This window comes from Lepisosteus oculatus, unplaced genomic scaffold (genome assembly GCF_040954835.1).
Source record: "Lepisosteus oculatus isolate fLepOcu1 unplaced genomic scaffold, fLepOcu1.hap2 HAP2_SCAFFOLD_67, whole genome shotgun sequence".
Taxonomy (NCBI): Eukaryota; Metazoa; Chordata; class Actinopteri; order Semionotiformes; family Lepisosteidae; genus Lepisosteus; species Lepisosteus oculatus.
Genome location: NW_027168224.1, coordinates 585,848 through 612,500, shown reverse-complemented (window position 1 = coordinate 612,500; position 26,653 = coordinate 585,848). Strand labels below are relative to the sequence as shown.

At 48.3% G+C, this 26,653-nt stretch overlaps 10 non-coding genes and 1 pseudogene across 10 annotated transcripts; 4 read left to right on the top strand and 7 right to left on the bottom strand.

Moving 5' to 3' along the window:
• Window positions 1-6,175: 6,175 nt before the first annotated feature.
• trnah-gug (transfer RNA histidin (anticodon GUG)) lies at window positions 6,176-6,247 on the bottom strand. Its single transcript has one exon. It is a non-coding gene; the product is annotated as a tRNA-His (tRNA).
• A 201-nt stretch (window positions 6,248-6,448) lies between these two features.
• On the top strand, window positions 6,449-6,520 carry trnae-uuc (transfer RNA glutamic acid (anticodon UUC)). The gene has a single exon. It is a non-coding gene; the product is annotated as a tRNA-Glu (tRNA).
• Window positions 6,521-12,934: 6,414 nt separating this feature from the next.
• On the bottom strand, window positions 12,935-13,104 carry LOC138233338 (U1 spliceosomal RNA). Its single transcript, XR_011187456.1, has one exon. It is a non-coding gene; the product is annotated as a U1 spliceosomal RNA (small nuclear RNA).
• Window positions 13,105-18,290: 5,186 nt separating this feature from the next.
• Window positions 18,291-18,407, top strand: LOC138233395 (U5 spliceosomal RNA). Its single transcript, XR_011187507.1, has one exon. It is a non-coding gene; the product is annotated as a U5 spliceosomal RNA (small nuclear RNA).
• A 230-nt stretch (window positions 18,408-18,637) lies between these two features.
• Window positions 18,638-18,779, top strand: LOC138233373 (U4 spliceosomal RNA). The gene has a single exon (XR_011187485.1). It is a non-coding gene; the product is annotated as a U4 spliceosomal RNA (small nuclear RNA).
• An 852-nt stretch (window positions 18,780-19,631) lies between these two features.
• trnag-ucc (transfer RNA glycine (anticodon UCC)) lies at window positions 19,632-19,703 on the bottom strand. The gene has a single exon. It is a non-coding gene; the product is annotated as a tRNA-Gly (tRNA).
• Window positions 19,704-20,080: 377 nt separating this feature from the next.
• On the bottom strand, window positions 20,081-20,152 carry trnae-uuc (transfer RNA glutamic acid (anticodon UUC)). Its single transcript has one exon. It is a non-coding gene; the product is annotated as a tRNA-Glu (tRNA).
• Window positions 20,153-20,879: 727 nt separating this feature from the next.
• Window positions 20,880-20,961, bottom strand: trnas-gcu (transfer RNA serine (anticodon GCU)). The gene has a single exon. It is a non-coding gene; the product is annotated as a tRNA-Ser (tRNA).
• Window positions 20,962-22,603: 1,642 nt separating this feature from the next.
• On the bottom strand, window positions 22,604-22,745 carry LOC138233357 (U4 spliceosomal RNA). Its single transcript, XR_011187470.1, has one exon. It is a non-coding gene; the product is annotated as a U4 spliceosomal RNA (small nuclear RNA).
• A 1,292-nt stretch (window positions 22,746-24,037) lies between these two features.
• Window positions 24,038-24,156, top strand: LOC138233431 (5S ribosomal RNA). The gene has a single exon (XR_011187542.1). It is a non-coding gene; the product is annotated as a 5S ribosomal RNA (ribosomal RNA).
• Window positions 24,157-24,792: 636 nt separating this feature from the next.
• LOC138233339 (U1 spliceosomal RNA) lies at window positions 24,793-24,973 on the bottom strand (annotated as a pseudogene).
• Between the last annotated feature and the right edge of the window lie 1,680 nt (window positions 24,974-26,653).

The following is a 26,653-nucleotide window of genomic DNA, read 5'->3' as shown; positions in this document are numbered from 1 at the left end:
GCAAAGCGCAGGAGTGATGTCTCCACAAGGACAGATGGGGATAACCTGCTTGGGACTGATGTGCACAGCCTTTTTCCTTTTTATGTAGAAGCCTGTCACCACCCCAAAAGAGGAAGAATCTAAACACGAAGCCTCTTTGTATACAAACTGGCTGAATGAAACTGATAATGAGGGGGATATGAGTAATTTGTGGTATAAATTTATAAATCATACTGTAAAGTTAAAGAAATTTAATGCATCTTGTTATATATGTGCTTTAATGCCTCATTCTACAGCCTCACCCATGCGACTTTTTATGAAATGTACTCTTTTATTAATATCACGTTAGAAGGCTTAGACGCTATCAAACAAGAATTAAGGGGAGTTAGATTAATGGTACTTCAGAACAGGTTCGTGCTGGACCTTCAAAATGCAGCATCTGGAGGAGTCTATGCTTTAGTAGGAGACTCCTGTTGTACATATATTCCAGCTAATGACTATGATTACGGAAATCTTACGCTCGCTATTCAGCATTTGAAAGAACTAAAAGACAAGGTGAATAAAGAGAGAGGCATAAAAGATACACCGGCTTTTCTCTCCTGGTTAGAATCACTGTTTGGGCCAGGGGGAATGTTTTTCTTTTAAGTTACTAACACCGATTATAGGGGCTGTGATACTTGTCTTCCTGTTTTTATGTTGCTGTATGACATGTATTATTCCAATGCTTCGAAATATGGAAATATGGTACCTAGGGGGATAAACTGTTCATCCTTCCAGTCTGGAGAATTGGCAGCTGTCTGACGTCAGTAAGTGATCCTTAAAAAATTAATAGTTCCATGACAGTGTGCATCACCAGAAAATCAATTTCAATGCATTAAAACTCTTGTTATCCTTCTGATCATTGAAGTGTCATTGCCCCAGCACTGTATACTCTTACTTTTGACGCCTGTCTGAAGTTGGATCCATTTCTAAGAATGGTGACTCACATATCCTCATGCTCAACTTTGGCTCAACCACACAAACTATGAAGATAATCATCTGCTTTTGCTCCAAGATTTATGTTACTAGGCTCTCTCCTGGGGATCCTCGTGTTCAAACATTGCCCTTATTGTGGATGATCCATGACAGAATTCAGGGAATTCAGAATTCTGATACCTCAGCTCAGATTCTGACTGGGCAGACTGTCATTGCCTGGTGTGAATGTGTGCATATCTGTTTTTGTGCATGTTCTGTGGCCTGTTGTACAGTACATCACAAATGAAAGGGAAATGGAAAACTAAAATAAGACTCAAGTGTTTTATCTTTCATTAACAGTGTTTCATTAGTATCTGTGCTAGATCCTGTCATCCACTGCTTACCATGACAGGCTCTAGCACAGGATAGCAGCTAATACATTTAAAAATCTCACTGCACAATGTTGTATATTCAAGGGCTGATCTTCTGTACTTTTTCTTTCACTTTTCATTTCCAAGAAACTCAGTCCTGCCAGGAATAATCTGAGAACAAAATCAATCTGAGTGAAAATCTAAGCAGAGGAAGATTGTTTTACAGAGTCAACAAGGTCTAATTCAAGGTCATCAGCACTAACAACATTCTCTCTGGAGACAGGCGATAAGAAAATTGAAAGTGTGTATTGTTACTGTCACGACCACCAGGCAGTCAAGACCAAAGCGTAAGCAAGCTAATCAGCCCCAGCAGCGGGTGATTATTAACAAACGCCGCCGCACGAGTTAAACCACCTCCGCACACTCACTGTGCGGTGCGCACTGCTATTTAAACCATCTTCACCTGCTTCCCACTGCTCGGTATTGAGTCTACTCCTTGAGAGCTCTACCTGGCGTTTTTCCCCGTACCTCGTTTATTCTGGATTTTGGATTCCCCTTCTGCCTTTTCGACTTTGCACCTCGCCTCTCGCCTCGGACTGTCTGCTACCGGAGAACTTCCTGGATTACGACTTGCCTTTCGCCTTTTGACTACGACCTTGCCTCTCGTTTTGGTTTGTTCGCCTGCCTCATCTATCACCCGTGCCTGCGTCTGCACATGATCCGTGTATCTTCCCACCAGGGATTCCTAACAGTTACATAACAGCAGAGACTATGAGTTATGCTATCATGAGAGTGGTGATGGATTTTTTTCATTGCTTAGTTTTGCAGGTTCTGTACATTTGAACATTCAAAGTGACTAAAGTAAAGGAGTTTTCCCTTTTTACCACATAATTCCCAAAGATCAACACTAATAGAAAGCCTAATTCCAGCCAAGATTCAATTACTGTCTCTCAGGCATCCCAGCAGTGGATTTCATGACTTCAGACAGCCATCTTTATCAGTGGAGAACTCAATGCTCTGAGGTTTACTGGCAGAGTCTCACACTGGGTAATATGTTGGTAAATAATGTCCTATGGAATTCTACTATTGATAAATTCTACTATGGAACTGCGATGTGTCCTGAAAAAATATTCTATGATAGTGGTACAGTCCATCACACCCCACCTACAGCCTTTAAAAGAGAAAAAAAAAATTCTGATATTATGGTGGAAAAAGAGCCCTGGAATCTTTGTAGAAGGACAAAAGATGGAAAGAATGGGCAGTGTAACCATGGCGAAGAGAAGGGAAATATTGGAGAGAGCTTTTTCATACACTTTTTATCATTGTTTTTCCAGCCCAACAATGATCAACAAATATGGGCAGGCATCCTGTGCCAAATCCAATCTACCTTTCTTCCAAGCATACAGGAATGTCAGTGAATTAAATATTGACATATGAAAATACCCAAAAATATGCAATCACACATATGCAGTTTGAGCAAACATAAGACAATACCCAAGTACCACAAACTACCAGGCATCATTAGCAGTTCAGGTGGGGAGCTGTGTCAGCATGCGTAGGCTGCAAAGGAACAAGTAATAGGTCTATTCCATGCTTAAAAGAGAAGAAAGAAAACACAACATTTCAGCCGTGGAGCCCTCACACCTGAAGAAGGCTCCACGGCCGAAACGTTGTGTTTTCTTTCTTCTCTTTTCATCTAGTGTCATTAGCCAGTTCCTGTCAAAATAAAATAGAAATGGATAACATTCTAGAGAGAGTTTGAAATACCAAGGTACAATTTAAACCATATTTCTTCCACTACAACCACAATATTTTGGAGAGCCTATTTTCGCTGAGCCTAACTGTTCTGGCATGCCCGTTAGCCTCCGTCCTGCTTCAGCAATGAATGCAACGGGGCACATTCTGAGGGAGATGCGGTCAATCAGGTTGCAGGAAAACCACGCTATGCTTTTTTTTGAGATCCTGAAAAGGACAGAGGGGCCATGTATATGTGTGCAGCTGGATATGTAATTGCAGGTGGCGTAGCAAATTCTGCTGAAGCCCCACTGCCTGGTGTGGACGGTAGCTGTGCATGTTGCAGCAGAATTGTGCATGTGAGATCAAGGGGGCATGTCATGTGTTTGAGCACTTCACTCCCTTCCGGAAGAGTCCCAAAAATTTGTAAGTTCTTTGGATGACCTGTGGACCGATCTTTCACGATGAAGAATTCCTTAAGAAGAATAGATCTCGGCCCACCATCCCAATGCCTCCATCTCAAAACAGCAACCTCCCACTGCCCTTAGTCTGCAAGGCAGTCCTTTCAAGTGCAATGATGACGCCGGGACCTTCGTTGCCTATTGTATGAGCTGAACTTTTGTGCTCATCAATTCAACGCTCTTTCCATCAACTCATCTTGTCTTTTGACGCTTCGTGTTTTGTGCTCCTTTGACTATCGGCATATCGGGTGACTGCAAACACTGAAGTTCTTGCTTACGGAGTGTGGAACAGTGTTTTCAAGTGATCGCTGTTCTGTCATGTTGACGCCGAGTGAATCTTTCTTTGGCAACATAGGCAGGCTGACAGCAAAAGTAATGTCAAATTTCTTGACTTATTTCTGAATGTGAATGTTCTTTAGAAAAGGGATGCGGCGTTGCTTCTCCCCCGTGTAAAGGTCACGCATTCCAGACGTGGTTATGAGGGAACAGTTGCCGCAAGTGTTTGAAAAGAGCAAGAGAGGAAGCAGCCCTGCCCCGTGTGAAGATCAAACTCAGGACCTTCAGATGATGAGACTGACACGCTACCAACTACGCCAACGAGGCCAGCTGCGGTGCACAGCCGGAAAGTTTGCCTCATATGGATTTCAGTCGCCCGTTCCCTAATCTTTAGACGCCCTCTGCTGGATGTTGCATTTGCCTTTTGATCTCACCGATACTTTTTTGGTCTGTTTCTGTTGCGAGTCCGTTTTTCAGATCTCACCTAGCACAAGTCTCTCTGGCTGAAGTGACCTCTCTGCTTCAGCATCGTGCCCTCACTCAGCCATTAAAAACGTCACTCGGACTTCTGACATGCTGACATGAAATGTCAAGAGAGAGTGGCGGAGACGCTTAAGGCAGAGAGAAGATGAAGAGGGGGCGTGGCTGCGAAATGATTGACAGCTGCATGACGCTCTCCATGCAAGGTGTGACCACAGGCTAAAGAACACCTTTCGGCACATCAAGCTCTAAGCACACACCTGGAGGACGTGGGAAATGATCCCGCTACCTCACGCATGCAAAGCGAGCGCTGTACCATGCAAGCTAACCCCCCTCGCTGGAGCTCATGCCTCGGTGTCGCCTAGTGCCGCTTGTTCCCCTCTTACCGGGTGCAGTTCACTGCCCTTCGTCTGCAAGGCAGTCGTGTAATTGCGGCTTTCTTGACTTATTGATGAAGGTCTGACTGGACAAGCGAATGACGCCTCTCCCCCGTCCTCAAGCTCGCTGACAGAATAAAATAGAAAGTGCTGCCGTGGCTCATTGGTTTAGGGGTATGATTCTTGCTTAGGGTGTGGGAGGTCCCGCGTTCAACTCCCGGCTGAGCCCTTGTGTGCTCTTTTTGTCCTCGTCCACAAGACTGGGAACTGATATCCACATCACCTTGCAGCATCTGCTTATGGCAAACGATGGAATGTGACTAATGACTGAACGAGCCTGGTGAATACTCATCACGTGGCACAATGAGAGCGTGCAGTCAGCTGTCCAAGGCAGCAACCTCATTGCTCGTTCAAAAGAACACGTACTGAAAACTCATCACCACTATGTCGTAAATGAGCACCGCGATCGCTTGTTGTCATGCGTCCTTACTTGGGAAATGCAGAAGCAAAAACTGCCCTCTCTCAGCCACCGAAACGTGTGCGGCTCGCCTTGCACTCTCTGCGCCTCGCATATTTATGGAGCTGTCTGCTCTTCTTTCTGTTGAAGTACGCAAGTTACGGGGCGTACTGCAGACTATGATGTGCTCAATGACAGCTTTCAAGATTTGAAAACTATGAGCTTGAGGGCTCAAGTCGAACGAATGTGGTTGTTATGCAATTGATGATCAAACGCACATATTCTAACGATTCGTGAGAGTATGTTCTAAAGGTCCCTGGCTCGATCCCGGGTTTCGGCATTTTGTTTCATCGCTCCCTTTGTTCCTCTCTCCAGCGCCCCCTGCCTAAAATGACACGTCCCTTTCTCAGCCCGAAACGCAAGCGATACACCAGCAACAAACCCTACAGGTTTCCGTAGTGTAGTGGTTATCACGTTTGCCTAACATGTGAAAGGTCCCAGGTTCGAGACCAGGTGAAAACAGCCCCTTCTTGCACGCTCCTGCAGTTCACAGAGGTCTTGAACCACCAGTCATTTGTTCCCAATGTATTTCCGGTGCCTTCATGCACTCTTGTACCAAACGCATGTTCCTTCTGTATGCGGAGCCGATCATTTGCAATTGGGCTGTGCCGACAGATCAGGACGAGCTCTGTCGGCTCAAAAGCAGCGCAGGACCTGCAAGAACAACAGAAAGATTAGCATCCAGTGGGGGCTTCTTAGTGAGAACCAAGAATCGGCTCCAGCAACAGGGCTGGACGCATTGTTCCATTCTCCGACCACTCTCGGTGTAAACAAGTCCCTCCTGGTCTCTGCTTGAATTGCACTTTCCTGCGTTTGCTTTGGTGTAACTGGCTTCCCCTGCATGGGCGAATGTGAAGAAGATCCTTAGTAAGTCATTGAAGAAACCCGAGAAGAGGTCGGAGTGGTCCCTGTCGTTCATCAACGATCCAGTCAGGCAGTACTCCTCTGTAAAGCGCCGTTCGTTCACATCAATTGGCTTTTTTTTGCCTTCATTCGTGCAAGTAGTAAAAGCAGACGCCCCTATTCTGCCGTGACCCGGATTCGAACCGGGGTTGTTGCGGCCACAACGCAAAGTACTGACCACTATACGATCACGGCGAGTTACCGATACACACGTGGCAGGGCGGAAAAGGCTGTGCTCTCTTCGTGTGACATAATTCGGGAAAGTCCTGACGTTGCATTTCAACTGAGCCCCAGTATACATCGACCCTTCGACACTCTGAGTGACAACTCTCTTGCGTGTTTTCTCATATTTATGTAGTTTGCTTGCATGATGCCCGGAACAGCAGGGTTGTGCACTCCCATATGGTCTAGCGGTTAGGATTCCTGGTTTTCACCCAGGCGGCCCGGGTTCGACTCCCGGTATGGGAACGTGTCAATTTTGCCTCCTGCTTTCCAAAAGATCAGCACTGTGTACGAAGGAGCCGCATTAAAACTACTCAACGTGCAAAACGTGCGAGAAGAGGGGGCGCTTGTTTCCAGCCGAAACTTCTCGCGTGTGAGACGAGCTGACCATCGCTGCAGGAGGTGGGAGGGTCACTCTGGTAGACAGGGCTGACCTTCGGCAATAGGATTTATACTCTCCAAGATGATATTTGCACTTTCTGGAGAGGCGATTTTCTCCACTTCAGTAGCCCGATTTCGTCGATTGCGTGGAGAGGGCTGTAGAATGTGACGCCGCCTTTCCTGCTCCGTCCATGACAGGCGTGCTGGTCTCTGGAGAGAGAGCACGGTCTATCAGCGCACTCCAATAAAGGCACTGGAAGCAGCTGAATCGCATTGGCGAAGCTCAGCGCTGGGCCGCTGAGCACATCTTACCACAGTTTCCGTAGTGTAGTGGTTATCACGTTCGCCTCACACGCGAAAAGTCCCCGGGTGGAAACAGACTTCTTTTGTCGCCACGCACAAAAGGGGATTGGGGATTCACCTAGCGCTGTGATCGAACAGACCCACTCACCTCTTAGTGTGGCGGGATCTGCACAGTGCATGTCGCAGCGCATCCTTCTTTCACTTCAATGCGCGTCCTGATGTACCCCGGTCTCGCGCGTGACAGGTGGAGACAGGTGACAGGTCCGCGTGACAGGTCCTATACTAACGAGGAAGACATCGCTCTCTCCGACCCCCGGCATCGTGGCCCGACCCACCGTGCTGGAAGCCGACTCGTGCTGTGATTCCTTTACGGAGCAGAAATGACAACCGAGGAGCCGAGAGATCATTTCAGCATTTCGCGTCTGAACGGAAAACACAAACGACCAACTCGGAATGACTTCCTTTGACGCTTATCAAAGCGTTCTTTGTGCATCGAACAGACCCACTCACCTCTTAGTGTGGCGGGATCTGCACAGTGCATGTCGCAGCGCTCCCTGCTTTCACTTCAATGTGCTTCCTGATGTCGAGTCGTGTGCCGTGCGGAGGCTCTGAAAGCGAGAGCAATGAAAAGGTGCACGACGCTGTGTTAGAAAATAGAGAAGTGAAAGGCAGTTCTTTCTCTAAGGAGGTAAAAGAAAAGCTACTCCCCGTCGGAGAAATCGAACCCCGGTCTCCTGCATGACAGGCGGGGATACTTGCCACTATACTAACGAGGAAGACATCACACGCTCCGACCCCCGGCATCGTGTCCCGACCCAGCGTGCTGGAAGGCGACGCGTGCTGTGATTCCTTTACGGAGCAGAAATGACAACCGAGGAGCCGAGAGATCATTTCAGCATTTCGCGTCTGAACGGAAAACACAAACGACCAACTCGGAATGACTTGCCTTTGACGCTTTTCAAAGCGTTCTTTGTGCACGACGACTGCGCCGCCTAGCAGATACAAATGGGTTGTACAACTTTGAAGTAGCAAATGGAAGAGGGCTAAGCCCCCTCTCTTTTAGCCCAGGTTCGATCTGTCTCCCAGACTCACCAGGTGCACGCACACACACACACCCGTGCCGTTGAAGTGCTCTGCTTCATTTCTAAGGGCAACTCAACATTCACTCCTACCCCGAGTGCAGAAAAGACAGCGTCTGCAGCAACAGCAGCTCAGGTCTCTGCCCATCTCCTCTGCTCTGCGGCTCCTGCGGAGTGGAGTCCTGCCTGGAGCTGTGTTTGCAGGCGGCGGCTCCCCGCGCCCTGTCTGTGCGTCGTGAAATTAATTAATAACGTTAATAAATTTATAAAGTAAAGTTATAAATTAGAAATTAATAACGATATAATTATATTCATGTACCGCAACACAAGAATAGTACACACTGTACATTGTCTGTCGATAATGTTTCTGTAGTGCTTTTTCAGCACTCAGCATGTGACTGTGCTGGTGGTGCTGTGGGTTAGGTTCCTGACTTCCATGTCACACGGTCTATGATTGAATCCCATAAAACTATGACTTCATTATTTAACAAACATTTCTTTGAAAAAATGAAACGTTTCCCTTGGTCAGAGATTAAATAAAACCTCACTTTTTTTGAGGTTTTACTGTGCAGAGTGAGGTTTTACCTCACTTTTTTTGAGCAGAAGGTTTACTGTGACCTGAGAAGGGCCGGCATCCAATCACGGTGGTACACACACACGCTCTCACTCATCTGAGCTACACGGCTACCAAGATGATCTCGGGTGCGCCGAGCTGGTACGGAACATATTGAACTGATCGACGGCGAATTGTCTCTCAGACAGGCTTTTCACCTCTAAGCTCCCTGACTGACAGTGATCAGCTAGGTAGTAAAACAGTCAGCTGCTTCTAAGCCTTAAACAGCTGCATCTCGGCGCTTCCACGGAGAGATGATTTGAAAGCCGAACATCGCCCATTGGGAACACCTTACTATCACTAGTTTAAGAGACTCTTAAGGTCTTGCAGAGGTGCCTGTCTAATAGCATGCGCTTTGCAAGCTATAGGTGTTTAGGCTGAGGCAGAATGCCTGTTAACAAAATGTTTTTCTAAAGGTGTGTCTAAGTGGCTGCAAAAGGACAACACTCCTGGGGCGCCGTGGCTCAGCTCCTGCACTTGATTATAATGCCGTTACGTGTCGAAGCAGTAATTTACGTCATCCTACCACTGCAACACGGGGAATAGAGAGAAATGAGCACACGCTACGAATCGTCTCAATCACTCCCTAGAGTCGTAAGGCGCATTGAAGGGTGCACCCCCATCATTAATCGTTGCGCCTCTGTGAAAGGAAAGCTCTTGGGCAGTATTTGAAACAGCTCAGATGAAACACTTGATTGCTTCCATGTGCATCTGGAGCCCACTTCTTATTTTCACTTCACGCCGCCCAAAGCATTTCTAAAACAGGAGATTCGCGTTTGGGAATGCGCCCTGCCCTACAAATAAAACAGGTCTACGGGTCTGAAACCTGCTCCACGGAAAACAGCTCTGTTGCGCTTTTGATCAAAGGGAGATTCACTGTTCTTACTTTTTGATGACATAACACCCAAAGGGGCTTCTTTGGAGCTGGATTCCAACCAGCAACCTTAAGTTTCTTGGCGGTATCCTTTACAGTCCTCTGATCGGTCAACAAGGGACTGAAGGGGGCAGCTTTCCTCACACATACAGTGCAATGTACTGTAGTGTTCCCCTTCATTGAATTCGCAGTTCTGCATCAGACCTCTAACTCGTTTCCTTAGCTTGGATTTAAGTCACGAAGCAGGCTTCTACTGTATAAACTTCTAGAGGAATCACAAACTATTTGAGAGGCCACCATCCCAGGGGGACCTGACAAAGTCTATCCCTAAACACCTAGCGCAGTCTCTCGAGAGACTGTCAAAAATCGCTTTCTCTGTTTGCGTTGCAAGTAAGTGAAAACGCGGTCTCAAACCAGAGCTACTTGGCAGCAGCGGCACGTAAATACCGTTACTGTTACTGCTCGATACCGACGTTAGCCTACTATACCATGTTCAGCCACCGCTAGAAAATGTACGGCTCTAGAACCAGAGCAAACGACAGAAGGGCCAACGCCGAACAGGCACACGTGTCAGACACGGAGCGCAACGAGGATGGGATTCGAACCCATGCGTGAAGAGCACAATGGATTAGCAGTCCATTGCCTTAACCACTCGGCCACCTCGTCGACGACACTGGGCTGTCCAGACATGGGTTGGCGCACTCCAGATGATCTTTTTCTTTTTTTTCCCTCATACTCGAGGGTCATTTTCCTGTTCCACATGCGATTTCAACATTTTCCTTGGGAGATGTCAAGCCAGCAAGCCACTGCTGTGGTTCAGTGGCCAGTGTGGAGTTCAGTGGCCCTGTTGTACACAGAAAGCACATTGAGCTCCTTGGACATGAAAAGTTCCAGATAAAAGCCATTTGTCACCCTTTCTCTTGGTGTTGATGTTGCTATTGTATGTAAAGGTGGCAACTTGCTCAGCGAGCAGGCGGAGCACACACCGAATGCAGATGTGTCTAAATGGTGTGTCCAAGTGGCTGCAAAAGGACAGCCCTCCCGGGACGCCGTGGCTTAGTTGCTTAAGGCGCCTGTCTAGTAAACAGGCGACCCTGGCTCCGATTCCCAGCGGTGCCTTTTTTGTTCTGTCTTCTCGAACAGAACTGGTCATTATGGACAACTGCCTACGGCTAGACTTAATTAAATGCAAGCATTCATTTCCTGTCGTGAACGACTTGTTTTTCTTAAAATGGATGCAACTTGCAAAACATGAAATACAAACCTTGCTAATCAGCGCTAGCGGCTGGCAAAAAAAAAAGAAGTCAGCAATGTTTTTTTTCTTTAACCTTAACCCTGCTAACGGAGACGAGTTAATCGACCGAGTCTATGCAGCTTAAACGGTGTGCAAGTCGGGTTCTTAGCTGAAAGGGTGGTAAATCACGCTCACCCCAGTCCTTAATCTTTTAAAGAGGATACAAAATTGAACCTAGTCGCCACATCACATACATCCTGTTCAATGATAAAAAGGTAACATCTATCCTCGCTCCAGAGTCAATCTCACGTTGAGGGCATCTTTTTTTTTTAACTTTACCGTGAATCGGGCTCGGCTGCACAGAGGAGAGAGCAGAGCAATGAGGTCACGGGGACAGGGGAGTCACACGCTGGCGGTTTGAATACGCGGAAGATCACTGAGGGATCCACAGTATATGGACCCTCCGTGCGCCATCAGTCCACACTCTGGACTCTGAATCCTGCCATCCGAGTTAAGATCTCGGCGGAACCTGAGGCGCAGTTCCTTCTTAAAACGTAATCTGGTGAGCATTTCTAGAATCGTACTTGTATAGATGCAGCCTTTAATTTGTTGCTAGGTTAAAATTAATGACTTCTTGTATTTCAGTAGGCAACTGCCCTCTTGATTTCGGATTTAATTTCTTTATTACAGGGGCGCTTTTATGAAAACAGAGTCATGTTCAGGTACTTTGCTTGATGGAGGAAGCTCATTTCGGACTCTGTGATCTGCTCACCTGGAAAGGTCTGCTGTACTACTACAAGAGAGAAGTAGAGTCTGGAAGAAGGGACAATTTTATGATGCTTTGGAAGGTAGGTTTTTTTTTCTTTGAAATCGAAATGAATCAGAATATCAGTGCAAAAGACAAACTCTTGGTTTAGTTTAAAGAGATATGGTTTTAAAACAGACAAAATGTAGAAAACAGGTGTTTCTCACTTTTGGAAAAGAATGGACCGGGGGTAATAGTTTACTAGTTGCAGTGCTGAGCTCACCGGGTTGCAGTCCTGCAGTGTCACACGACGGCCAGTGGCGCAATGGATAACGCGTTTGACTACGGATCAGGAGATTGGATGTTCAACTCTTGCCTGGCTCGGGTTGTTTTTAAACGCATCGGGCTACTCCCCTAAGTAGTCTGTGCTACTTAATGCATTGTAATCGTACCCAGTAAGAGATTTCCTTCATGTAAATGAACTGCACCTGACAGCTTTAGAAAAACACCTGGGCTCAGGACCGTGCTGAGAGCTCAGCGTTGCTGTTCTAATTAGCACGCACTGCATCGGCTATGAGCCCGAACTTTTTAATTATTCCGATCAGTAAATCAACACGTAGTCCACATGAACGGTAGAAATATTCTCTTTTCTGTCTCTTGTTTGTATAGAACTGAATGTCCCTGACAGTGTACTGTTAGTTTTAATTGAAGAACGGCATTTGTGTTCAAATATACCAGACAAGTTTATGTAACTGCTCATGCGACACTCAGTTGTAATTAGTCAAGAAATAAAGTCGTTGGTGTCTGCAATAGCATACGTTGGTGCCGTAAGCTTTGGGAGGAAATCCTGCAGGATGGAAAGGTGATCTATAGCCTCATCTCTAGAGATGTTTTGTTGCTGTGGCATGTGTGTGACCCATATTCAAAGAAAAAAAACCCGTCTGTAAAACGAATATCGAAGCTGCCTCTAAATCTGCAACTGAAGATGAGTCGATAAACCACTTGTTTTTCGTATAACTAGACATATATTCATTTGTTACTGATTTCATTCATTGAGCACGGATACAATAGAGGTACAGCAATTCACTGTTTGACATGTCTGGTATAGAACCTACAGAACCTAGCAATCAGAAAACGGGTGAAACTGTCTTTAGACTCAGCATACAGTACCGAGGCCCCCCATGACCAAATAAAGGCTAACCTCGATAATCAGCCTAAAGAACGCAGACTACAGCAAAACGACTGACTTTGAAAAGGGAATGAACGTCCGGAAGGAGTAGTGGAACAAGCTTGAGATGCTTCTCCGGACCCCTAACTAAAAGCCACCGAGAACCAGCAGCGGCGTCGACTCCTTTCGAACCGGGATCCTTCCGCAGCCACGCAGTTCGTGGTGTCCTAACCCTCCCGTATCTGATTTTGGACCAAGCACATCAGGGGAGAGCGCGAACGCAGTCCCCAACTACCAGAAATTATGCAGTCGAGATTCCCACATTTGGGGAATTCGCAGGGGTCAGCACAGCCGGAGTGCAATGGCCGAGCCTCGCCCTGGGTGAACCGATTTCGATTTTTAAGAACTTTATTTTCTTTTCACAAAAAAATACAGGACATCACAAATCAGAAAGCTTTACATTGATATACATACTTAAAACAGTATATATGATCACATCTCATTACATTTTGACACGGTAACAGTTACATAGCAACAATTTTCTTTTTTTCTGGAGCAAATCACATTCTTTACTTAAACTATTTCCCACAGATTTTCTGCTTCCTCCCTCCCTTCTCTCCACAGATCTCTGAGGTAATAGTTCTCTCGGGTGATGAACAGGGCCAGGCTACCTGCTGCCTTGACTGGGATCTCGATGCCTTTGAACAGCCCCATGTTCCTCACTCTCCACAGGGCACCTTTCCCACTGTTCACCACGGCCCAGATCCTGTCAAACACGTCAGGAGGAAGTTTGACAGGAGAGATGCCGTATATGACGAAAGCAGCGGTCAGGGTAAATTGGGGCGAGAGAACCTGCAACCAATCTTCAAACTGTGCCCAGAAGGCCTTAGCAAAAAAGCAGGACCACAGGAGATGGGATACAGTCTCCTCCTCGCCACAGCCCACCCTAACGCAGCGAGGGCTGGGGGTGAGGCCCCTACGGTACAAGAAAGTTCGTACCGGTAAGCACTGGTGGACGACACTCCAGGCTAAATCTCTGTGAATGTTGCACAGAAACTTAGAGGATGTGTGTTTCCACACCTTCCTTGTTTGGGCTGATGTTAAAATGCCCACAGGGGTCTGCCTATTGTTCTGGGGTGCAACGAAATCTTCCAGTTTTTGGACGCTGACATCTCGGAGGGGAATATGGCCAATTGGGTGAGATCTTAGAAAACTTTTAACTGTCCCATAAATTGCAGGGCATGTGTCAGAGAGTGGGACGTCCAGCTTGGGTCTGACACCCCACACTCTGAACACCTCCCTACCTACCCAGAGCCTGGAAAAATAAGTCCAGGTACGCGCTGCAGGTGCTGTTGCAAAGCCTCTCAGCACAGAGGCCAGGAAAATGCACAGCAGTTTTGTAGCAATATCTGGGACAGACTTTCCCCCTGAGGGTAGCGGCCTGTACATTATTTCCCTTCTGAGTCTTTCCTGCTTCCCACCCCATAGAAATTGAAACATCAATCTCCTCAGCACCGCCGCAACACGGTGAGGGATTGGGAAGGTAGAAGCCAGAAAATTCAAGACAGGCAAGAGCTCGGCTTTGATGACCAGCACCTTCCCTGTCATGGTGAGGTCTCGGTCCTTCCATTGCATCAGTTTTTTGTTTAAGATTGGCAATTTGTTCTGCCAATTTACTGTTCCCATCTCTTCTCCAAAATACACCCCCAGGACCTTAATTCTCTTCTCTTGCAGCCTGAGATCATGTCCTTCTTTTGGCTCCCTCCAGTTCTGATAAAAAATCTCACTCTTAGATGTGTTAATTTTTGCAGAGGAAGCCAAAGAGAACCGATCACAGCACTGCAGAGCTCTGCTAATTGAGGCATTTTCAGAGAGGAGCAGGGTGATGTCATCCATGTATAGAGATATCTTTACCTCTCCTCCCCCACTTCCAGGCAGTGGTATCCCATTAATGGCCTGATCCTGGCGCAAGGCACAGGCTAAGGGCTCCATAGCCAAAACGAATAACAAGGGGGATAATGGGCAGCCCTGCCTCACCCCTGAACAGACTTCAAAGGGGCGTGATCTATTGCCATTAACCATTACTCTGCTGTTGCTACCTGTGTACAGCAGGTTAATCCACTTTCTCATGATGGGGCCAAACTTCATGTGCTCAAGTACCGATGTTAAGTACAGCCGGTTTAGGAGGTCAAAGGCCTTTTCTAGGTCTACACCTAAAATGCACAGAGGGAGGGAGCGATCCTCCGAGTACAGACAGACATCCCTCAACAAGGCCAGGTTGTCGCTCATCAGGCGTCCTGCTATCCTACAAGTCTGTTCTTTCCCTACCAGTGAGGCCACTACATTTTGTAGGCGCAGGATCTTAGTGTCCACGCCTAAGAGGCTGAGGGGTCTCCAGTTCTTTATGTCATTCTTTGCTCCTTTCTTAAACAAGAGAGAGATAGTGCCTTCTCTTAAGGAGTCAGGCAGCAATTCTGTCTTATAGCTTTCCTCGAATAGGAGCAGTAGCGGATCCTGAAGCAGATCCCAAAAGGTGCAATAAAATTCTTTAGGGAGCCCGTCAGCACCCGGAGTTTTCCCCTTCTGTAAGCTCTCCATAGCCTGTCTCAGCTCTTCTACTGTCAAATCCCTCTCAAGTAATTCCCTATCTTCTTCACTCAAAACATTTTCTAGCTTTGAGGTAAAAAAATGAATTTCTTCATCCTTTAACTCTGTAGAGCTGTACAGTCTTGAGTAGAAGGCCTCGGTGCAGGAGAGGATAGCACTCGGCTCTGTTCTCTCTCGTCCCTCCTCATCAACTACACTTTCCATGACAGATTGGAGCCTACCACTTTCCTGAAAAAGAAGCGAGTACACTTCTTATTTTCTTCCAAGAACTGCACTCTGCTTCTTAACAGCACTCCTCGACTATTTTCTTCGGCTATGCTCCGGATGTCCTTTTTTAAAAGGGTGATATCCTCGAGCACATCGAAGCCACTGTGCAGCATCGTGTAGAGACGCTGCAGCTGCCTCTGTTTCCTGGCTAGCACTCCTCTCCGTCTGGCAGCAGCCTTCCTTCCCTCAGCCATGAAAAAGGCCTTTGTCCTCATCTTCACCTCCTCCCACCACTCTCCTACTGACCCGTACAGACACTGCAAGGACAGCCACTGTGATAGTTTCTCCTTGTAGCGGGATACTACCCCCTCGTTCTCTAGCAGCTTTGTGTTGAGTTTCCAGAGGCCTGGGCCAAAGACAGTCCCGCCCTGGAGTTCCACTCTACACCCTAAAGCCTGATGATCTGAGAAGAAGACAGGCTGAAGAGTGACCCCAACAACTTTCACTCTCTCTGAGACAAAGCAATAGTCAATTCTGGAGCTGCTATTCCTCCCTGACCATGTATATCCTGTTGTTGTGGGATATATACATCTATATGTGTCTGAGAGTTTAAAATCTTGAACTAAGTTTTGCAGGGCCAGTGAGCTGGAATCCAATTTTATCGGAGAGCTAGACTGCCTGTCTGTGTGCTCTAAGATACAATTAAAATCCCCTCCCACTATCACGTCTGTGCTACATAACAATAGGGGGGAGAGTGCCTTGAGTAGCTCCACCCTTCCTCCCACGTCAGTAGGACAATACACATTGATTAGCCGCAGGTTAACGGTCCCCCATTCCACATCCACACACAGCAACCTGCCATCTATGACCCTCTGAATACTTTTCAATTTGAAAGCCCATCCTTTGAAAAGAATTGCCACGCCAGAGGCTGTGTTGTTATTGTCCCCTGACCAAACAGAAGGCCCTTTATCCCACCTATCTTCAAAGCTTTTATACCTCTCTTGATAGGCTAAAGCACACTCCTGCAACATCAACACATCTCCCTCTCTCTGCTGGAGGTAATCAAAGACAGACTGGCATTTAACTCTGTCATTGATACCTCTGGTGTTAAGAGAAATTATGTTTAGAGCCATATTACATAAGAAAGTGGAACCAGTCTTTACAAAACACATTTCTCTTCGGTCTCACCTGTTACCTTCTTCTTTTTCTTTTTCTTCTTACCAATTTCCTGCCAGCCATCCTCTGAATGAGCCTTCATCAGGGTGGCAGCAGTAAAAGCGTTCACGGAGTCCATTTCAAGGAAGGGGGTAGAAGGAGGGGTGGAGGGGTTCCAGCTGTCCCCATCGCCATGCTCTCCTTCCTCCTCGCTCGGGGAGAAAACAGAGTCATTTTTCCTTTTCCTCAAGTCCTTTTCCTCAAGTCAAGTCAAGGGAAAGGGGTGCAGCCGATGCACCAGTCTCCTCTTCCCCCTCACCCACCAGCTGTTGCAGATCCTCCGTGATGGACTGGATAGAGGAGAGAAGGGCATCTGTAGCACTTGCAGAGTCTGAGAAAAGCAGCTCCGCTGAATCCTTGGTATCCTCGCTGGACCCGCTCCACCGGGGGGCCCCACACTGGCCCTCGTTCCGAGGAGGGGTCCTCGCTGTTCTCTGGGGTTTTCAAACCCTCGTGCTTGTCTGGTGCAGTCTGCGGTTGTGGGAGCGTAGTGGATTTCTCTTCCACCGGCCCCGGAGCCACAGCAGGACTGATCCTGGCTGGAGGCTGAGACTCTTTGTCCAACAAGGGTTCTTTGTTTGACTTGTTGTTTGCTTTGGCTTTTCGGGCCGGTTTAGCTGAAACAAGCACTGCCTCATCCTTTCTCATTTTGAGTTTATTGGCGTAGGCGTGAGGGCAGTTCTTAAAAACGTGTCCTTCCGAGCCACATAAATTGCACTTTGGCAGCATTGAACAGTCAGAGGCTAAATGTCCCTGTTTGCCACAGGTCTTGCAGCATTTCACAGTGCAGGACGATGCCAGGTGTCCCACAGCACCACAGCGCCGACACACCTTTGGTTGTCCCACATAAAAAACATAGCCATCGCAGGCGCCCAGCCGGATTGTAGAGGGCAGGTGCCTTAAGCCTCCATTTACATTGTCCGGTAGCAAGCGAACCTCGAATTTCCTTGCTCCTGTTTTTATACCGTCAACATCTCTAATCTCAGTTCCATGGTGGACGGTGCAGTACTGCTTAAGCCAGGTGTGAATGTCCTCCGTCTTTGCCAGTTCCGAGAACATAACAACATGCACCGTTTTCCTCTCTCTCTGTGTCAGAGGCTGCAAGTTGATCTTCTCAAGGGCAGAAACTTTCCCTCTTTTTGCCTCAAACACATCCACACATTGTTCAAACAGAGAATAGGTAGCAAAAACAACCTCAAATGCTTTCTGACCTGGGAGAGCGAAGATGAAATCCAAGTGCCGAGGTTCAAAGCCAAGTTCCTTCTGTAACACTTTTCTGCTGAACTGCATACGATCAATGAAGAGGTCATCCAAAAGCTCAAAACGTACAGCATTCTTGCGGGATCCAAGGGTTGCCATCTCAAACTGCAAAACAAACACTGCTTCCACAAAACAAGAAAACAATCCAACTACTCTAACTACAGGCTGATCAAGGTATCTCCCCTGCCAGGTAAGCCGAGAGCCGCAGGCAATGAGCCCAGAGCTGAACGGGCCCCACTGGCTCGTTTGTAAGGCCAGGTGCATTGCCAACCACGACCGGCAGGGCAGAGGCCTTGAAGGCGGCCTGGGCTCCTGCAGCTGTCCAGCCACGCACTCTGGTTTCTCTTCATCTCGTACAAATCTTTTGCCTTTTACTAAAGATTTCCATGGAGAGGAGCATGAATGAGTTCCATACAATTTTTGTGCTTCCCTGCCTTCGGGTGGGGCGCAGCTGGGCTGGTCAAAGAGAGAAAACAAAACCGCTCACAATCGCTCTTATTACGGCGACTGTGGCCGTCTGCTCTGCAAGTCCTCGGTCTCCGCCTGTCTGATTGGCGCTCTTTCCTTTGGGAGGCGGGAAGTGTCCGGCCACAAATATGAAGCGTTACAGCAACGACATGCCATGAGACGATTGATAACGATTTCCATAGGATCCCCGCGGTTGCCTGGCAACCGTCAGCTTTGCGCAGTGGCAGTATTGTAGCCTGTGAGGTTTAGCCGAGGCGCGGTTATTGCTAGTTGAAAACGTTTCCCAATACCCCGCTTCCGCCGGTTTGCAATACAATCGGCGAAAGCAATTTTTGACAGTCTCGTCAGAGACTGAGCGAGGTGTTTAAAGACAGATTTTGTCATGGTAACATCATGGTAGAAAGAAACAAGCTTGTTACGTCTCAACAGAAACGCTCTTTAGCTCTTTCAGCGTTATGCAGAGAACAGCGTCTGTCGAGATCACTTTTGAGTCAGCGCGAAACGCCGTGTGCTGTCAGTTTGATTTCATATTGCTCGTAGCGGCGCCCGGCTTTTGTCTGTCAAACGTTAGGTTGCGCTTCTTCATGCTGCATCGTCGGCATGAGTGGAGCTTTTTAAACGTCTGTACTTACTGCGCCCTATAAGAAATCGTTTGTCCCCATTCAAAAGAGATTGTGCGATGTCCTGCAGCGTTCGCAAAGCAAACCTTTGACAGTTTGAAAAGAGGAATTTATTCTGCTTCCTGTGCGTGCAGTAGTTACAAAGTTGAACGTCTTTACACAATCTGCTGCAGTTTTCAGTGGGCGGGCTTTGTCAAATGGCTTGGAAAAACGCACTGTGTTTCGGCTCGGGAAACATCATGAGCAGTGTCCTGCATGTTTTCTGTGTATAGCTGTCTTTTAACGCATACAGAATTCATTCGAAATCATTGATTTCTCCAATTAACAAGGGTCCCTTTTTGAACCTGCGAGAAGCATTCTTTCAATGTAACAGATTTACTCCGAGGAAAGGCAGCATGACATTGAGAGTAGCTCAAGCTTTCAGCACCCGTATAGGATTGCGTGTATGCAGACACCGCTCAGAATCCCCTGTAAGATTCTCAATTCCTTCAATTCCGTTTTGCAGTGCTTTATCTCTTTCAAAAGGCTTCGCTTTGCTAGTCACAATCCAAGGCTCATGACAGCATTTGAAAACATACGCCACTGCGTTGGCCAGGAATCAAACCCGGGTCAACTGCTTGGAAGGCAGCTATGCTCACCACTATACCACCAACGCAGGCCCACAGGAGCCTGCAGGACACCACCAGAGTCCAGCACGCCTGTCATGGACGGAGCAGGAAAGGCGGCGCCACATTCTACAGCCCTCTCCACGCAATCGACGAAATCGGGCTACTGAAGTGGAGAAAATCGCCTCTCCAGAAAGTGCAAATATCATCTTGGAGAGTATAAATCCTATTGCCGAAGGTCAGCCCTGTCTACCAGAGTAACCCTCCCACCTCCTGCAGCGATGGTCAGCTTGTCTCACACGCGAGAAGTTTCGGCTGGAAACAAGCGCCCCCTCTTCTCGCACGTTTTGCACGTTCGAGTAGTTTTAATGCGGCTCCGTCGTACACGGTGCTGATCTTTTGGAAAGCAGGAGGCAAAATTGACACGTTCTCATACCGGGAGTCGGACCCGGGCCGCCTGGGTGAAAGCCAGGAATCCTAACCGCTAGACCATATGGGAGCACACAACCCCGCCCAAAGCATTTCTAAAACAGGAGATTCGCGTTTGGGAATGCGCCCTGCCCTACAAATAAAACAGGTCTACGGGTCTGAAACCTGCTCCACGGAAAACAGCTCTGTTGCGCTTTTGATCAAAGGGAGATTCGCTGTTCTTACTTTTTGATGACATAACACCCAAAGGGGCTTCTTTGGAGCTGGATTCCAACCAGCAACCTTAAGTTTCTTGGCGGTATCCTTTACAGTCCTCTGTTCGGTCGACAAGGGACTGAAGGGGGCAGCTTTCCTCACACATACAGTGCAATGTACTGTAGTGTTCCCCTTCATTGAATTCGCAGTTCTGCATCAGACCTCTAACTCGTTTCCTTAGCTTGGATTTAAGCCACGAAGCAGGCTTCTACTGTATAAACGTCTAGAGGAATCACAAACTATTTGAGAGGCCACCATCCCAGGGGGAACTGACAAAGTCTATCCCTAAACACCTAGTGCAGTCTCTCAAGAGACTGTCAAAAATCGCTTTCTCCGTTTGCGTTGCGAGTAAGTGAAAACGCAGTCTCAACCCAGAGCCACTTGGCAGCAGCGGCACGTAAATACCGTTACTGTTACTGCTCGATACCGACGTTAGCCTACTATACCATGTTCAGCCACCGCTAGAAAATGTAAGGCTCTAGAACCTGAGCAAACGACAGGAGGGCCAACGCCGAACAGGCACACGTGTCAGACATGGAGCACGACAAGGATGGGATTCGAACCCATGCGTGCAGAGCACAATGGATTAGCAGTCCATCGCCTTAACCACTCGGCCACCTCGTCAACGACACTGGGCTGTCCGGACATGGGTTGGCGCGCTCCAGATGATCTTTTTCTTTTTTTTCCCTCGTACTCGAGGGTCATTTTCCTGTTCCACATGCGATTTCAACATTTTCCTTGAGAGATGTCAAGCCAGCAAGCCACTGCTGTGGTTCAGTGGCCAGTGTGCAGTTCAGTGGCCCTGTTGTACACAGAAAGCACATTGAGCTCCTTGGACATGAAAAGTTCCAGATAAAAGCCATTTGTCATCCTTTCTCTTGGTGTCGATGTTGCTATTGTATGTAAAGGTGGCAACTTGTGGTGGCGAGCAGGCGGAGCAAGTTGCAATGCGGATGTGTCTGAGTGGTGACATAGTCTTGCAATGCAGATGTGTCTGAGTGGTGTGTCCAAGTGGCTGCAAAAGGACAGTGCTCCCAGGGCGCCGTGGCTTAGTTGGTTAAAGCACTTGTCTAGTAAACAGGAGACCCTGGGTCTGAATCCCAGTGGTGCCTTTTTTGTTCCGTCTTCTCGAACAGAACTGGTCATTATGGACAACCGCCTACGGCTAGACTTAATTAAATGCAAGTATTCATTTCCTGTCTTTAACGCGACTTTTTTTTCTTAAAATGGATGCAACTTGCAAAACATGAAATACAAACCTTGCTAATCAGCGCTAGCGGCTGGCAAAAAAAAAAAAGAAGTCAGCAATGTTTTTTTTTCTTTAACCTTAACCCTGCTAATGGAGAAGAGTTAAATGGCCGAGTCTAGGCAGCTTAAACGGTGCGCACGTCGGGTACTTTGCTGAAAGGTTGGTAAATCACGCTCACCCCAGTCCTTTATCTTTTAAAGAGGATACAAAATTGAACCTAGTCGCCACATCACATACATCCTGTTCAATGATAAAAAGGTAACATCTATCCTCGCTCCAGAGTAAATCTCACGTTGAGGGCATATTTTTTTTCACTTAAACCGTGAGTCGGGCTCGGCTGCACAGAGGACAGAGCAGAGCAATGAGGTCACGGGGACAGGGGAGTCACACGCTGGCGGTTTGAATACGCGGAAGATCACTGAGGGATCCACAGTATATGGACCCTCTGTGCGCCATCAGTCCGCACTCCGGACTCTGAATCCTTTCCCCGGAGTAAATCTGTTACATTGAAAGAATGCTTCTCGCAGGTTAAAAGAGGGACCCTTGTTAATTGGAGAAATCAATGATTTCGAATGAATTCTGTATGCTTTAAAAGACAGCTATACACAGAAAACATGCAGGACACTGGTCATGATGTTTCCCGAGCCGAAACACTCTTTTCAAACTGTCAAAGGTTTGCTTTGCGAACGCTGCAGGACATCGCACAATCTCTTTTGAACGGGGACAAACGATTTCTTATGGGGCGCAGTAAGTACAGACGTTTAAAAAGCTCCACTCATGCCGACGATGCAGCATGAAGAAGCGCAACCTAACGTTTGACAGACAAAAGCCGGGCGCCGCTACGAGCAATCCGAAATCAAACTGACAGCACACGGCGTTTCGCGCTGACTCAAAAGTGATCTCGACAGACGCTGTTCTCTGCATAACGCTGAAAAAGCTAAAGAGCGTTTCTGTTGAGACGTAACAAGCTCGTTTCTTTCTACCATGACAAAATCTGTCTTTAAACACCTTGCTCAGTCTCTGACGAGACTGTCAAAAATTGCTTTCGCCGATTGTATTGCAAACCGGTGGAAGCGGGGTATTGGGAAAAGTTTTCAACTAGCAATAATCGCGCCTCGGCTAAACCTCACAGGCTACGATACTGCCACTGCGCAAAGCTGACGGTTGCCAGGCAACCGCGGGGATCCTATGGAAATCGTTATCGATCGTCTCATGGCATGTCGTTGCTGTAACGCTTCATATTTGTCGTCTTCTTCTTCTTCTAGCTTGAGGTTTTGAAGAATTTCATGACAGACAAGGGCTCCGTTGGGAACAAAGGGCGTCGTGAGAAAACCGTTGCTTATTTTCAGCAGCAGAAATACAACCCTTTAAATACAAGATGACAGAACAATGACGAAGGGCATGCCGGGAGGAACTCATGCACTACAGAGGAAAGGGGGCGGGCACGTACAGTTCACATTCAAGCCACAAGTACTCCTCTTGGATGTTGCACAAACAAATCCTAACGTCTTGAAAGCATTGCGGCATGTTTGTGTCCCACTTCCCGTGGCTGCGGGACGACTGACACGAACGGACAAACACAATCTGTGGCGTTTAGCGTGACATAGTCTTGCAGGCATCGTGCTGTCTCACTGCAATATTATACCGCTGGAGGAAACAGTCCATCTGGCCATGAAACTCATTTGAACGTCTAGCTACAACAACTAACAATATCATGATTTATTCAGGATGTGTGGAATCAGCACGTCCCGGAGACAGCTTCCGAAATCGTGAGCATTCTCTGGTGGTAGGGGCGTTCAAGATGGCGCTCAGGTGGGAGGTAAAGTTTAGTGGTTGGGGAGTTTTTTTGAGTTTTTCATGACCTGAATGTTAATTTTTGCTTTTTTTGTCTACAGAAAAATAAGGACTTAACACTAGTTGTTTAAACTTCAGTTATAATTGAAAGAAAAAAAAACGATTTTTTTTTAGGTTTAAAAAGTCCGATATGAGTAACACTGGGAAAAGAAAAGAGAGTGCTGGGTCTTCGAAGGAGAACTCTAAGATACCTCAATCGTATATGTATAGCACTACAAAAAAATCGATGGCAACTAAAGGGAAAAGTGAAGCAGCTGCAGGGGCAGCAAGAGGGCGGAGGCGCCGCGCGCCCGGCCGACGTGTTGGACCGGTGCGCTTTACGTGCTGAAATAAACACGCGACAGCCCCGAAATGTTTCCAGAGTGCTGTGCACTGAAGACTTGCCTGGTGCTCCTCCGTGCAGATTGTTTGTCCTCCTCCAGTGCAGGACGAGCCAACACAAGGGAGCGCATTCGCCAACATCCAGGCACGCAATGCGATTTGGAAAGCAGCTCCTTTCCAAAGAGTTGCACACGAACGATCCTTCAGTCCCGCTCGGGGGGCACGGAACCCCCGCCACACACAGCTTCAAGTAGCGAGTCAGGCGCCAGGGCTTTCGCTTACAGCCACACCACCCGGAACACGCCCGATCTCGTCTGATCTTGGAAGCTAAGCAGCGTCGGGCCTGGTTAGTACTTGGATGGGAGACTGCCTGGGAATACCAGGTGCTGTAAGCGTTTGCTCTCCCGGCCAGCAGGGGTCGCCGTTGGTGCCGTAGGCTTTGGGAGGAAAACCTGCAGGATGGAAAGGTGATCTATAGCCTCATCTCTAGAGATGTTTTGTTGCTGTGGCATGTGTGTGACCCATATTCAAAAAAAAAAACCCGTCTGTAAAACGAATATCGAAGCTGCCTCTAAATCTGCAAATGAAGATGAGTCGATAAACCACTCGTTTTTCGTATAACTAGACATATATTCATTTGTTACCGATTTCATTCATTGAGCACGGATACAATAGAGGTACAGCCATTCACTGTTTGACATGTCTGCACTGGTACAGAACCCAGCAATCAGAAAACGGGTGAAACTGTCTTTAGACTCAGCATACAGTACCGAGGCCCCCCATGACCAAATAAAGGCTAACCTCGATAATCAGCCTAAAGAACGCAGACTACAGCAAAACGACTGACTTTGAAAAGGGATTGAATGTCCGGAAGGAGTAGTGGAACTAGCTTGAGATGCTTCTCCGGACCCCTAACTAAAAGCCAGCGAGAACCAGCAGCGGCGTCCACTCCTGTCGAACCGGGATCCTTCCGCAGCCACGCAGCTCGTGGTGTCCTATCCCTCCCGTATCTGATTTTGGACCAAGCACATCAGGGGAGAGCGCGAACGCAGTCCCCCACTACCAGAAATTATGCAGTCGAGATTATCACATTTGGGGAATTCGCAGGGGTCAGCACAGCCGGAGTGCAATGGCCGAGCCTCGCCCTGGGTGAACCTTTTTTTTTTTTTTTTTTTTTTTTTATAATGTTTCTTTATTAGCCCTATACAATTTCTTGCATTAGGAATTCATCTTTTCACATACCCCAGCTTTTTCTCCAAGGAGACACAGACACGCATGCAGGGAGAGAAGCTTGGGGTCAGAGCGCAGGGTCTGCCATTGTACGGCACCCCTGGAACAGTTGGGGTTAAGGGCCTTGCTCAGGGGCCCAACGGAGTAGGATTCCTCTGCCGGCCACGGGATTTGAACCGGCAACCTTCCAGTCACAGGCACAGATCCTTAGCCACAGAGCTAGCACAGATCCTTAGCACAGATCCTTAGCCTCCTTCTTGATCAAGGTATCTCCCCTGCCAGGTAAGTATGAGTTAAACAGGCCCCTGCAAGCGGCCCGCACCCATAGCACAAAACGCGCAGCCTAGGCCACCTCCTCGCCCCGCACGCCACCGCCTCCTGCTGGGCCCACTCTTTCACACACTCACACGCCACACTAACACTCAAAAGTGTGGGCAAAACAAGAAAACGAGCGCGCCGTTTCCTACACATCTGCAGTCGCCGTTGCGCATTCGCAGCATGTCCCGGGATGCAATTCGGCCTCATTTGCATAACTCCAGACCGGCAGATCGCCACGCAAGCTCGCGACGTGCGCCTGCCACACACCGCACAAACCTTTTCAGCAATTTCCAAAAAACGGGCCTGCTCGCCTGCCCACAAGGCTCCGTCTCTTACCTGCACTCCAGAGCCTGCTGCCTTCTGTGCTTTTCTCTCGGCACCGCTGCAGTGCACACAACTCCTGCAGCGGGAGGGGGGGAGAAAGTTCCCGCGCTCCGCCGCAGGGAAGGCTCGCTCCGTGCGCACACATCCTTTCGATGCCAGTCCAACAAGTGCTCCGCATTAGCTGCGTCGGGGCTCCGGCGTGTCGCACCTCACCTCACCTCGCACTGCCCCCTCCTTGAATGTCTGCCGCTGGGCATGCCCCGCTCTCCTCCGCCTTATCTTATCGCGTGTGAGCACCGACAATGGCCACAATGCCGGGGAATGGCACCTGTAAAGTGTTAATTGGGGCACAGGAACAGCCCGTCTCGTCTCGGGGGGGCCGGCTTCAGAGACAATACAGCAAACACAGCGGGGCGGGGGAAGAAGACGACACCACACACGCGGGTACATTCAGCTCCGGCGGGAACGAGACATTTGTCGGTCTTTTCAAGTGCCGAGAGCCGAGCAATCCTTCACTTGTATCGTTTCTCCCCGGTGACTAGATCTGGCCCTGCGACTCTCGACTGGGCTCACCCCCGGGGCAGCCCAGCAGGTGTGAGCCTGGCCGGCACCCGGATGGGAGATTCCACCCCGGAAAAGCTCCGGTTGCTGCTGCTCCTGCAAGAGGTGTGACTGGGACCAGTAGGGAGCGCTCACCCTGCGGGCTGTGTGGCTCTCTTACGCCCCAGCCTCCTGATGGCGACACTCTGCTGCACAAACAGGCGCCGTCCTTCGGGGGAGGCGTCAAACCGAGGTCCCGACCCTCCTTGGCCATTAGGAAACCCCAGGGCGTCTCTCAAAAAGAGACGCCGGGGGTGTCCCTCTGGTGTTAGTGCTCCCCTTTACCCATCAGTCGGGGTCTCCTCCTAATCCCCGTCTCACCTGTAACAATCAATGATGAGGCCCCCCTGTCCGTGAGATTTAGTACTCGCGCAAGAGACCGGGGGCAGAGCGCGAACGCGGTCCCCCGCCCCCCACAAA